Source organism: Dendrobates tinctorius, unplaced genomic scaffold, assembly GCF_039654945.1.
Source record: "Dendrobates tinctorius isolate UK_male_01 unplaced genomic scaffold, ASM3965494v1 ptg000470l, whole genome shotgun sequence".
Classification (NCBI taxonomy): domain Eukaryota; kingdom Metazoa; phylum Chordata; class Amphibia; order Anura; family Dendrobatidae; genus Dendrobates; species Dendrobates tinctorius.
The window spans coordinates 505,696-520,000 of record NW_027362132.1 but is presented as its reverse complement, the minus strand read 5'-3'; the positions used below and the strand labels follow the sequence as shown (position 1 = coordinate 520,000).

The window sequence follows — 14,305 nt, the reverse complement described above, 5'->3', positions numbered from 1 at the left end:
AGGGACTGGAGGGGGGAGACAGAGGCTGGAGGAGGAAGTGTGGTGGTGTAGACGGGGCTGCGGGAGGCTGTGTGGTGCTGTAGAGCGGGTTGCGGGAGGCTGTGTGGTGGTGTAGAGGCCTACAGGGCCACACAGCCCCCTGGTGTGACTTCCCGAGTGCCATGACAGCTGACTGTATATACATGTTTACACATACATGTATGTACATGTGCCATGACCGCTCCTTAGACCATACATACATGGATTGTCACTTACCCAAACCGAGGATGAAGAGGCTTAGCTGCTCCACATGATGATGGTGGCCGGAGAGCTGTGTTCCTCCATAGCGATGTCGTCCATTACGCAAACTTGGTGTCCTTGTCCCGCCAGTTCTTGAGCCAGTTTAGTGTCCACGATGCCTTGTTACCTATTGGAAAAAAAAGGGAAAAGGAAATTATTGAATTTTGACATAGAATAAAAATTAAGTCCTATGAATTGTACTGGTACATTAACCCCTTTTTCTACGAGCGTATATTGCCAGCAGACACACAGAGAGCGGGCGACTGCCCCAAGTGTTACCTACTGAGAGACAGAGAAATAAAAAAACAATAATTAATAAGGGAAATATTGCATTCATAATTAGTGTTCACAGCAGAGTGACAACACAGCCCCCCTAACCCTCCCCTACCCCACAGGGAACGCCTGTACCCCGCCATGCCCCCCACAGCTGTGCCCATACACTGTCCTCACCTCCCCCTGCAGGGACCACCTGTCTCCCACGCAGTGCCCCCCACAGCTGACCCCAAACACTCTGCAGGGACCCCCTGTCTCCCACGCAGTGCCCCCCACAGCTGACCCCATACACTCTGCAGGGACCCCCTGTCTCCCCCGTAGTGCCCCCCACAGCTGACCCCATACACTCTGCAGGGACCCCCTGTCTACCCGCAGTGCCCCCCACAGCTGACCCCATACACTCTGACCCCCTGCCTCCCCCCACAGCTGACCCCATACAGGCATACAGTTACCGGCCGGCAGCTCCAAGGTTCAAATCTGGCGCTCAGGTGACGTCATTGTTGCTGCAGTTAGACCGAGAAAGCAGGGGGTGGGCTCGGAGCCACGTGACACACAGCCCGGCCGCCCATCCCCCAGCCTCACTGTACTGCAAGCCAGGGAGAGACTGTTTGTGTGCTGCACGGCGCTGACTCCGCCCCCCGAGCCAGGGGATGAGTCACAGGCAGCTCGGCGTGTCACACGACTCCTCCCTCTTCCACCTTCTATGCAGGCCGGATCTTGGTTCCCATAGCACAGTGACCCTGCCCACCGGCCAGTCACTGCCGCCCCTCCCCCACCACTAAGCGATCTTACACAGCAGCACAGAGCCAGGGAGGAGATGGGAGATGACCCCGCACCACACAGCGGAGCACTATGAGCCCTGGGGGTGCAGCGCTGACCCCGCCCACGCCGCACCACACAGCGCAGCGCTATAAGCCCTGGGGGCGCAGCGCTGACCCCACCCACCCCGCACCACACAGCGGAGCACTATGAGCCCTGGGGGCGCAGCGCTGACCCTGCCCACCCCGCACCACACAGCGCAGCACTATGAGCCCTCGGGGCAGTCTCCCGTAGAGGCGTGGGTTCGAATCCCACTCCTGACAGCAGCAGTACTGGTCCCTGGAGGTGCAAGCTGTTGTGCACCAGGGAGCGTGTTCAGCGTCTGCAGTCACCACGTGGAGGCGTGGGTTCGAATCCCACTCCACACAGCGCAGCACTATGAGCCCTCGGGGCGCAGCCAGGGGTGGGATTCAGCGGGTTCTCCCCGGTTCGGTGGAACCGGTTGTTAAAGCTATTGCTCTCATTTTTGGCACCATTAGCCGGCTCTCACTTTTGAAAATGAGATTTCAAATTTTGAGGTCTGCGGCAGATTCTTTCCGGCGTCCATGCTCCCGGAGGCCACTGCAACATGGCGGCGGCCAGCAAGGGAAGTGCGGGGGCCTCCGGGCTGCGAAGAAATCGCGGCGGAGCCGCCGTCCCTGTACCGGAGCACAGCCCGCTGCCACCTCCGCACCGCAGAGCGCCGCCCGCTGCCACCACCACAGAGCCCACCTGCCCCAGCACAGCTGCCCCTGCCCCAGCGCAGCTGCCCCTGCCCAGCTGCCCCTGCCCCAGCGCTGCTGCTGCCCCTGCCTCAGCGCAGCTGCCCCAGCGCAGCTGCCCCTCCCCCAGCGCAGCTGCCTCTCCCCCAGCGCAGCTGCCCCAGCACAACCAACCTGCCCTAGCACAGAGCCGCCACCGCACGAGCCTGGACCACTGAATGACCCCTGTGACTACTTCACCTGTGCCAGATCCCTTCCCAGGTAAGCTGAATTCGGACTGTAAGACGGACCCCCATTTGACACATTATTTTTTTTCCCCCTATTTTCCTACTGAAAATTGGGGTGTTCTTATGGTCCGTTGCATCTTATAGTCCGAAAAATACGGTAATTTATCCTGAGATTACAGAGTCTGCAACTTTTCTATCTAGCCAGTTAGAAGTGACTCATTGTAACACTTAGGGTACCGTTACACCTAGCGATGCACCAGCGATCCCGACTAGCGATATGACGCGGTCAGGATCGCTGGTGCATCGCTAGGTGGTCGCTAGTGAGCTGCTACACAGGCAGATCTCACCAGCGACATTGCTGGGGACGGGGATCGCTACTTACCTGTCAGACGCGGCGATCCTGCGTCCTCCCGCCCTGGGCGCCACAGGAAGCCCAGCAGGAAGTGGCCGACGAGGAATGGACCAGGAGCTTCTCGCGCGATCAGTGATAACCAGCGGGGGAGCCGGTCGGAGGTAAGTATCACATGCAGGGATATCGCTAGCAATATCGCTGCAACGTCACAAAATCGGTGACTTTACAGCAATATAGAATCATAGAATCGTAGAGTTGGAAGGGACCTCCTGGGCCATCTGGTCCAACCCCCTGCTCAAAGCAGGATTCGCTAAATCATCCCAGTCAGATGTCTGTCCAGCCTCTGTTTGAAGACTTCCATTGAAGGAGAACTCACCACTTCTCGTGGCAGCCTGTTCCACTCATTGATCACTCTAACTGTCAAAAAGTTTTTTCTAATATCTAATCTGTGTCTCTTCCCATTCAGTTTCATCCCATTGCTTCTAGTCTTTCCTTGTGCAAATGAGAATAAAGTTGATCCTTCTACAATGTGACAGCCCTTTAGATATTTGTAGACAGCTATTAAGTCTCCTCTCAGTCTTCTCTTTTGCAAACTAAACATTCCCAAATCCTGCAACCTTTCCTCATAAGACAGGGTTTGCAGACCGGTCACCATTCTGGTCGCTCTTTTCTGAACTTGCTCCAGTTTGTTGATGTCTTTTTTAAAATGTGGTGCCCAAAACTGGACACAATATTCCAGATGAGGTCTGACCAAAGAGGAGTAGAGGGAAATAATGACTTCACGTGATCTAGACTGTATGCTTCTGTTAATACATCCTAGAATTGCATTTGCCTTTTTTGCTGCTGCATCACACTGTTGACTCATATTCAGTCTGTGATCTATTAGTATACCCAAGTCTTTTTCACATGTGCTGTCACTTAGCCCTATTCCTCCCATTCTATATATGCTTTTTTCATTTTTATTGCCCAGATGTAGTACTTTGCATTTCTCCCTGTTAAAAACCATTCTGTTAGTTGCTGCCCACTTCTCCAGTTTATTTAAATCTTTTTGAATCCTCTCTCTCTCTTCTCTAGTATTAGCTATCCCTCCTAGCTTTGTGTCATCAGCAAATTTAATCAGTTTACCCTCAATTCCTTCATCTAAATGGTTGATAAAGATGTTGAACAATACAGGGCCCAGGACAGAGCCCTGTGGTACCCCACTTGAGACATTCTTCCAACTGGATGTGCAGCCATTTACGACCACTCTTTGGGTCCGATCACTAAGCCAGTTATGAATCCACCTAACAGTTGCCTTGTCCATTCCATACTTAGTCATTTTTTCAATAAGGATTGTATGAGACACTTTGTCAAATGCTTTGCTGAAGTCAAGATATACTATATCTACAGCATTTCCTTGATCCACCAGAATGAGCCGAATTCTGCGTTAGAGCTGGGAATCCGCTCCTACTGAGTTCAGAAAGTGAACATAGTTCAATATTGTGGGAATCCATTCTGCTCACAAACAGTATTGACAGGAGACCAGAACCACAGTGTAACAGGGCCACAGAGAGAAACATGGGTTCCAGGACATATCGGCCCCCAAAGTCCTGTTAAAAAACTAGAAATCACGAATATCAAGGAATTTATGGAAAAAAGAAAAGAAAAAATTGGGACGGAAAGAAAAAGGGGTATGTTTTTCATATTAGGCTCAATATATACCTGGCTTGGTTTTAATAAGGAGGAAATATAATTTTCACACCATTAAGGTTCAGGAATTGACAAGGAAGTTATCAATTGTAACCGGGACCTTTGAAACTTCTGGATATTACAGACCCGCTTTTTAGTTTGACATATGTTAAATCTACCGATCTCAAAGAACAACTGCCCATAATAATATATGCTATTCACCATAACTGCTGGACGTGAAGCACCATGTATCTTATCAATGGTATCTAGAGGAGGGACCATTATTAGTGTTCATCAGCAGGAGCTGTCTTCCAGGGACAACAGACCTATATATATATATATATATATATATATATATATATATATATATATATATATATATATACACTCACTGGCCACTTTATTAGGTACACCATGCTAGTAAGGGGTTGGACCCCCTTTTGCCTTCAGAACTGCCTCAATTCTTCGTGGCAGAGATTCAACAAGGTGCTGGAAGCATTCCTCAGAGATTTTGGACCATATTGACATGATGGCATCACACAGTTGGCGCAGATTTGTCGGCTGCACATCCCTGATGCGAATCTCCCGTTCCACCACATCCCAAAGATGCTCTATTGGATTGAGATCTGGTGACTGAGGAGGCCATTTGAGTACAGTGAACTCATTGTCATGTTCAAGAAACCAATCTGAGATGATTCGAGCTTTATGACATGGCGCATTATCCTGCTGAAAGTAGCCATCAGATGTTGGGTACATTGTGGTCATAAAGGGATGGACATGGTCAGCAACAATACTCAGGTAGGCTGTGGCGTTGCAACGATGCTCAATTGGTACCAAGGGGCCCAAAGAGTGCCAAGAAAAAATTCCCCACACCATGACACCACCACCACCAGCCTGAACCGTTGATACAAGGCAGGATGGATCCATGCTTTCATGTTGTTTACGCCAAATTCTGACCCTACCATCCGAATGTCGCAGCAGAAATCGAGACTCATCAGACCAGGCAACGTTTTTCCAATCTTCTACTGTCCAATTTCGATGAGCTTGTGCAAATTGTAGCCTCAGTTTCCTGTTCTTAGCTGAGAGGAGTGGTACCCAGTGTGGTCTTCTGCTGCTGTAGCCCATCTGCCTCAAAGTTCGACGCACTGTGCGTTCAGAGATGCTCTTCTGCCTACCTTGGTTGTAACGGGTGGCAATTTGAGTCACTGTTGCCTTTCTATCAGCTCGAACCAGTATGCCCATTCTCCTCTGACCTCTGGCATCAACAAGGCATTTCCGGCCACAGAACTGCCGCTCACTGGATTTTTTTTCTTTTTCGGACCATTCTCTGTAAACCCTAGAGATGGTTGTGCGTGAAAATCCCAGTAGATCAGCAGTTTCTGAAATACTCAGACCAGCCCTTCTGGCACCAACAATCATGCCACGTTCAAAGGCACTCAAATCACCTTTCTTCCCCATACTGATGCTCGGTTTGAACTGCAGGAGATTGTCTTGACCATGTCTACATGCCTAAATGCACTGAGTTGCCGCCATGTGATTGGCTGATTAGAAATTAAGTCTTAACACACAGTTGGACAGGTGTACCTAATAAAGTGGCCAGTGAGTGTGTGTGTATATATATATATATATATATATATATATATATATATATATATATATATCTATCCATGCCCACTCCACATAGCAACCAAACACTAAGCATCTTTCATTTCACCAGAGCTGTTTAACCTCTCTCTGACCTCAGATGTACTATTCCGTCTATATGACCTGGGACTTAATTCCCATGGACAGAATAGTACATCATGCACTTTAATGCGATACTAAAATTCCGACGTCATCTTACCTGTAGGAAGATGGTGTCGGCATCCTGGGCTGCGTCCTCCTCCATCCGGCCTCCCGATCACTGTGATTGGCGGTTCAATTCTGAATAGCCAATCACAGCCTTTCTCATTGTTTCCCCCAATCAGATTGGCTGAAACAGTGAGGTCCCAGGCTAGGATCGAGTGCTGATGTATTAGATCCCAGGCCGGTGCCTGGCAACGCCAGGCATTGGCCAAAACTGCTTAGATTGGCACAATCAATAGCACCAATTGCAGGGCACAGTAGCGGTGTTACCGCGCTGTACCCTGCCGGTATCTGCCTGGATCAGTGCTGTAATAGCACCAATCCTAGGCCAGTGCCTAGGAAAGGTCTGGTATGGCCTGCAGCTGAAGCTTAGCACGATCAATGTAATCGATCGTGCCAATCACAGGGCACAGCTGCCGTGTGACCGCGTTGTGCCCTGCTGGTGACCTGCCGGAGACCTGGCCTAGAATTGAAGCTGTAAGCTCCGATCCTAGGCCGGTGCCTAGAAACACCGGCATCACCAGGACCAGCACTGATTGGTGGGATTGATTTTATCATCGACCCCTCCAATGACAGCTCACAGCAGCGGTATGACCGCTCTGTGACCTGTCTCTGACTTGTCTGTGACCGCACTGCAGGTCCTCATACTAGCTGAGGATTCCTGCAGATCAATTACACTGCCAGAGCCCCTCCTGTGCTGGGTCTTGTTGTGCCACTGAAACCTGTGACACCACAATTCCTGCTGAAGAAAGAAGACAGAAGAAAGAAGAGAGACTACAACCTTAAGTGTTGATCCCTGAAGCGGCCCCCTGCCCAATCTCTCTTCATCCACCCCAATTCCCCATCCCCTTCTTTTTACCCCCTCCACCCCCTTTGCGCCACCTCCGTGCGCACATTTAGCAGCTGCCGAGCGTTGATTGGTGACGTAGTTCACAAATCAACACTCGTGCTCGCTTTTTTCTCAACCCTCTTTGCGCCAAATCTGTACATATATCATGCAGCCGCCAAACTTTGATTAGTGACGCAGTTCACTTATCAGAGCTCGTTCCTGCCGTTTTCCATTTTTTTCACCCCCCTTGCGCCACCCCGTGCGCACATAAGGCAGCTGCCGAACTTCTATAAGTGAAACAGTTCACTTATCAGAGCACATGCCTACTGTTTTAGACACTTTATTTTCGCGACCTCCATGGGCACATCCAGCAGCCACCGAACTTTGATAAGTGACACAGTTCACTTATCAGAGCTAGGGCCTGCTGTTTTACACTTTTCTTTTCACAGGCATTTTTTTCTCCTTATTTGCTTTTTTCTTTTAGCTTTTTCTTTTCAGAATAGTTTGCACCAATCACTATCCCCCCATACATACACATACAGTTATAAATAAAGTACACCCAAGCACCATACTCATAAAAAAATGTCCCACCTGTCACATTTGTCCCAACAGTGCTATTCATTGGAGGAGGCATATGTTTTTCTTGCCTCCGCCACTGATAGCGAGGGAGAGGATCCCACATTTCTAAACTTTTCTGATTCTTCATCTTCCTCCTCAGGTCCTCGGAACCGCCACGCAGATGTCCCAGGACAGAAGATAAGGCAGCGCCCACCATTCCAGATGATGAAGATGAACCAGCGCACTCCACTGTGGACCCCGTATGGACCTCGCCCCCCCCGAAAAATTACGAGCCACTGATTCCTGATTTTGTGGCAGAATCAGGAATCACATTTAGTGTCTCCTGTAGACGCAGTTGAAATGATGCATATTTGGGGCCTGGTCCTTCACATGGGGATCCTGAAGAAGCCAGAAATTCGGTAATATTAGAGTGTTGATATTTTATATAACACTTCAGTGTTCAGAATGGTCATGGCCCGGAAGCGTTTTGAGACCATCCACAAATTTCTGCACTATACTGATAATAAGGTTTTAAATACATTAAATAGGGACTGCTTCATGAAGGGTTACTGTGACGTGGTGAAGCGGTATGCGGCTTGGCATACATTTTTTGCAAAAAACGTATCAACTAAATACCCTGTATTTGTTATACAGCACTTGCTGATCACTGTTATGTTTTTTACTGCAGAGTATTTTTGCAAATTTGTCTTTTTGTGTTCTCTTGTGTTTCACTATACTGATAATGCAGTGTCCCCCGCGAGATGACCCCAACTTTGACCGTGTGTTCAAAGTTCGGCCGGTCATCGAACGCTTCAACAAAAAATTTGCTGAAGTGTACATGCCCAAAATGGACATCTGCGTGGATGAGTCCTTAGTCCATTATAAGGGAAGGCTCGGTGTTGTGAATTCACTTTCTGGTCTGCCTCTGGTTGCTGGTGGGGGTGGTGGAGCTGGTTGTATTGACAGAGGAGTCATGAGTTCTCTTTCTGGGCTCCCTCTGGTGGTTGCAGGAGGTAATGAAGCTTATCTAATTAACAGAGACCTGGCGCCTGATAATGAGGACGACGATTAGACATCTGGAGTCTCTGACTGGATTTAAGACAGCCGACTCCCTCTTTCCATGCTGGTGATTTTTCCTGCCTCCTGAGGTCTTAGTTTCCAGTTCAGTCCCTGCATTCTCATGCTAAGTGTTCTTTGCTATTGTTCACATCGATTTGGTTTTGTCTATTCAGTTTTGTGTGGTCAGTCAGCCCCGACTGGGGCTGTGCTGAATTTCCATTCTTATGTTACTGTTTGTGCCAGTTTGCTTTTTGTCCCTTATTAGATTGGCCTCTTTTTGCTCTGTTTTCAGAATATGCCAGAGTGCTGATATAGTGGGAGAAGTCTAGTGACTTCAGGGTATTTTTTGCTATCTGAAGTGTTGGACATTTTTGAAGGGTTTTTTGGCATGATTGCAGACAGTATCTTTCCTTTCCTGTCCTTTCTAGTTAGTGTGGGCCCCATCGTTTGCTCAGCCTGTGCTTGTGTTTTCATCTTGTCTCACCGACAATATATGTTTGGGGGCTATCTATTCCTTTGGAGTCTGCTCTGGGGCAGTTTACATTTCCCCTTTTCTTGCTTTAGGCTTATTTAGTCCTCTGGCTGTGTCGAGGCATCTAGAATCATCGTAGGTACGCTCCACGGCTGCTGCTAGTTGTGTGGGTAGGATCAGGGGTCTGCAATCTGCTTAGTTACCAACCTCTCTGGTTTTCTGTGGCTTAGCCTGGGCTTGTTTTCCTCCTCGGTGACCCAATCTTAACAGAATCACCAGCCTAAACCGCAGATTCTAGGGTACTCAAAAGCAGGAAAGAATTGTAGAAAAAAAAAAAAGTGTCAGAATTTTTTCTTTATATGTATTTTTTCCTCTTTTTCTCTGGGGCCATGGGAGGATTTCTTCCTTAATGGAGATAAAGCAATTGTCTGATCGTGTTGAGCAGCTCGCTGCTGAAGTGCGGGGAATTTCCACCTATCTCGCTCAATCACATGCTGTTGAACCAAAAATCCCTACTCCTGATGTGTTTTCTGGGGATCGGTATATATTTTTGAATTTTAAGAATAATTGTAAATTATTTCTTGCCTTGAAGCCTAACTCATCGGGGAGCTCTTTGCAGCAGGTTAAAATTGTCATCTCCTTGCTGTGCGGTGATCCCCAGGATTGGGCTTTTTCTCTGACACCTGGAAATCCTATTCTGACTAATGTGGATGCATTTTTTCAAGCCTTGGGGTTGTTGTATGATGAACCTAATGCTATTCATCAAGCTGAGAAAACCCTATTGGCATTGAACCAAGGTCAGGATTCTGCAGAGTTATACTGTCAAAAATTCCAAAAGTGGGTGGTCCTTACTACATGGAATGATGGTGCCTTGGCAGTTCTCTTTCGGAAGGGTTTATCAGAAACCGTAAAAGATGTTATGGTGCGATTTCCTGTTCCCTCTGGTCTAGATGATTCTATGTCATTGGCCATTCAAGTTGATCGGCGTTTACGTGAACATAAAACTACACGAGAGGCATTGCAGCCTTTTGAACAAACGTCTGAACCTGTGCAATGTGATAGGGTTTTGTCTAGGGCGCAACATCAGGAGTTTAGAAGGCGTAATAAGCTGTGTTTTTTCTGTGGAGATGCCTCTCATACTATTTCTGTCTGCCCTAAACGAGAGAAACATTTTGCACACACATTTGCTGTGGGCAGTGTACAACCTAAGTTCCTTTTGGCAACTACTCTGATCTGCTCCTTATCCACATTTTCCGCTAAGGCTTTTGTAGATTCAGGAGCAGCTTTGAATCTGATGGATTTGGACTTTGCTAAACGTTATGGTTTTCCCATGATACCTCTGCGGACGCCTATTCCTTTGAGGGGTATTGATGCTACTCCTTTGGCGGAGAATAAACCTCAGTTTTGGACCAAGGTGATAATGCGGGTCGCCCCAGAACACCAAGAAAATTGTAAATTTTTGGTGCTGCACAATTTGCATGATACTATTGTTCTGGGTTTTCCCTGGTTGCAGACTCATAATCCAGTTTTGGATTGGACATCTGTGTCTGTGGTGAGTTGGCGTTGTCAGTGTGTTCTTAGTGACACTCATGTTTTCTCCACCTCTCCTCAGTCTCATGATATTCCTGATTATTTGGCTGATTTTTCTGATGTATTTAGTGAGAGTAAGTCTGCATTTTTGCCTCCTCATAGGAGTTCTGACTGTGCAATTGAGTTGATGCTCGGGTGTAATTTTCCCAAGGGTCGGCTTTTCAACTTATCTGTACCCGAACATGATGCTATGCGATCTTATATCAAGGAGTCGTTGGAGAAGGGTCATATTAGACCATCCTCTTCACCCTTAGGTGCTGGGGTTTTTTTGTTACCAAGAAAGATGGTTCATTAAGACCTTGTATTGACTATCGTTCCCTTAACAAAGTTACAGTTAAATATCAGTACCCGTTACCCCTGATTTCTGATTTATTTTCCAGAGTTAAAAGTGCCTGCTGGTTTACCAAGCTTGACATCAGGAGGGCGTATAATCTTGTTCACATCAAGCACGGGGATGAATGGAAGACAGCGTTTAATACTCCTGAGGGACATTTTGAGTACCTGGTGCTGCCTTTTGGGCTCACTAATGCCCCTTCTGTCTTCCAATCCTTTATGAATGATATTTTTCTGGACTTTGTGGATAAGTTTTTGATCATCTATCTGGATGATATTTTGATCTTTTCCAGTGATTGGGATTCTCATGTGGAACATGTCCGGACTGTGTTCCGGATTTTGAGGGAAAATTCCCTGTATGTTAAGGAATCGAAATGCCTCTTTGGTGTACAGAGGATTTCATTTTTGGGATTTATTTTGTCTTCGTCGACTATTGAAATGGACCCGGCCAAGCTACAGGCCATTTATGATTGGGTTCAGCCCACTTCTTTGAAGGCTCTCCAGAAGTTTTTGGGGTTTGCTAATTTTTATCGTAAATTTATAGGTAATTTTTCTGGTATTGTCAAACCACTGACTGATCTGACCAAGAAGGGCGCTGATGTGCTGAAATGGTCTCCAGAGGCTGTCTCGGCATTTCAGGAGCTTAAGCGGAGATTCACTTCTGCTCCGGTTCTACGGCAACCTGATGTCTCACTTCCATTTTAGGTGGAGGTAGATGCTTCTGAGATTGGTGCAGGAGCTGTTTTGTCCCAAAAAGATCCGGTGACTTCTAAAATTAATCCTTGTGCCTTCTTTTCTCGAAAGTTCTCCCCATCTGAACGTAACTATGTCGTGGGGAATCGGGAATTGTTGGCCATGAAATGGGCATTTGAAGAGTGGAGACATTGGTTGGAGGGAGCTAGACATCAAGTTGTGGTCCTCACCGACCACAAGAATTTGATTTATCTTGAATCGGCCAAGTGCTTGAACCCTAGACAGGCTAGGTGGGCCTTGTTTTTCACACGTTTTGATTTTGTGGTCTCTTTTCTTCCGGGCACTAAGAATGTCAAGGCAGACGCCCTCTCTAGGAGTTTCCTTGCTGATTCTCCTGTTGTGACTAAGCCTGCTACCATCTTAGGCGAGGGGGTAGTTCTTTCTGCCATCCAGGGTGGATAAAAATCTTGATTTTTTTAAAAAAATCAGATTTTTTTGATTTAAATCAGATTTTTTTGATTTAAATCATTTGATTTAAATCAGATTTTTAAATCAAGTTGTACACAAGCAAAACTTTGTCTTTTTGCAAATCTAATTGTTTTACACAAATAAAAATATTAAAACAGTTGATTATGAAACCTAATAATTTTTATTTGCACTATTAAACACTCAGAATTGAACTACAGAGAGTAAGTACTTTTTAACAATAGCCTATCTCTAACGTTTGAAGTAAGCAAACATCTTCAGTGAATACATCAGTCCTTTAAGCCTACTGTTTATTTAGGACTTTTAATAGGAAAACCAGTTGTCCTGCTTTAGCAGTTCCTAAGCTGTTTCGGACTGTTGTGTGCACAAAACCAAATGAAGAAAACAATCTCTCTACTCCTGCGGATGAAGCCGATGCAGTCAGTAGCTGAGTAGCTAGATTTATTATCTTTGCTGGAAGAACAAGTGATTGCGACTTCCACCAGTCCAGTGGTTTTAGTTCATTAACGACGTTATCTGCAAACATGTATTTTTGAAATGGTGCAGATTCACACTTCAATTTCAGCACAGTTGCCACAATGTCATGGTTAGTATTGGCGAGCCACTCCATTGCAGAGTTGATTTCCGCCTCAGATAATTTTTTCCCTCTGTAGATGGGATGCAAGATATTGGCTAAATAGTGTTCTTCTTTTAATGCTTGGTCCTTGCGGTGCTGTATTGCAACCTTTACATTGTTTGAGAGGTTCAAGAGATCTAGAGAACCTTCTAAATCTTTCCAAACTTCTGTGGCATCAGCTATGGTTGCAGTATCTTTCTGCATTTTATCCAACGCAATCGATATTGGCTTTAACCTTTCCAAAAGGTCCTCGGCATTTCTCTTCACACCAAGATTTAATACTTTGCTTCGTATATTAGCATCAATTTTATCCCGATGTGTTTCGCAAATGGACAGTAATTTTGACCAGTTGTTAATAAACAGATCCAAGCAGTCAGCCAAGGTATTCCATCTAACATCTTGTGGTAGAACCAACTTCAGTCCTCCCATTTCCTTGTAGGTTGCATGTGCAAAATGATTATTGCGGAAATATTTAACAATTTCTACAACATGTTCCTTGACACCCAAAATATGCAGGTCTTTTGCCAAAAGATGCAACAAATGGGCAGAACAACCGTATGTAATGACATTTGTGTCATCCTGTGCCAGTTCCGCTCGCATTTTTGCCACATTGCTTGCATTATCAGTAACTAAGCTCCTTACTTTACATCCAAACTGTTCTTGGCATTGGTGAATTGAGTTCTTAGCAATTTCAAGTAAATATTCAGCAGTATGTGAATTTCCAGATGTGTCGATTGTGTCTGTAAGGTAAGTTTCACCATCTTCTGTTGTGACACAAGTGCAAATTATGGGGTCGTTGTGGATGTTGCTCCAACCATCCAAGCTCATGTTAACAACCTTGTCTTTCAAATATTTTGTACAAGCCGCTCTTTCTATGTCGTATACAGCCTGAAGATGTTTTCCTGAGATATCAAATCTACTTGGTGGTTTGTAGCCTGGTCTAATTCCTTCGATCATTTGTACAAACAATGGGTGCTCAACTAGTCGGAAAGAAGAATTGGTTGCAAATATGAATTTAGCAATTAATTCATCAAAATGTTCTTTCTGGCTCGTCGTAGTCTTTAAGATGAATTTTTCTACACTTTGCACGCAAAGTTTTTTTTTGGGCTGCTTTGTTGAAGTTGTACCCAGATATTGATTGTCACGTGCAGCACAAGCCATATTTGACCCTGAAAGCACAGAAATTAAAAATATAAATCGACTGCGTATTTGAAGAAATATAACGAAAATATTGAAACAAACTTTTTGAACAATGTAATGGTCCTCGTCCTATAAGGGCTGTCTCAAAAGTTATGCTACTCAAGTTTTCCGGTGAGGTTGCTGTAATACTGGTAACTAATATCAGAGCCTCAGCAACTGAAAAAAATTATGTCACAAAAGTTTTAAAAATGTTTTTTTTTTAAAATGGTCAATTTGGCAGACTTCAAAAGTGAATTGCAGCCTACAATAAAAAAAAAATAAGCGTATACACACTTTATTTTTACTTAAAGGACATGTGCACCTTT

General features: G+C 45.9%; 1 protein-coding gene across 4 annotated transcripts in view; it reads left to right on the top strand.

Moving 5' to 3' along the window:
- The window catches only part of LOC141077909 (uncharacterized), a 66,660-nt gene that overhangs the window by 18,611 nt on the left and 33,744 nt on the right, over positions 1 to 14,305 (top strand). Inside the window, exon 1 of one of the 4 annotated variants that reach the window (XM_073564683.1) lies at positions 7,853 to 7,970. The exons of 2 other annotated variants lie outside the window; for them this stretch is intronic. The gene's annotated coding sequence lies outside the window, so the exon portion shown is untranslated. Of the gene's footprint in view, positions 1 to 7,852; positions 7,971 to 14,305 lie in introns of those variants that run through there. One more of the 4 variants, XM_073564679.1, reaches the window with a different exon arrangement.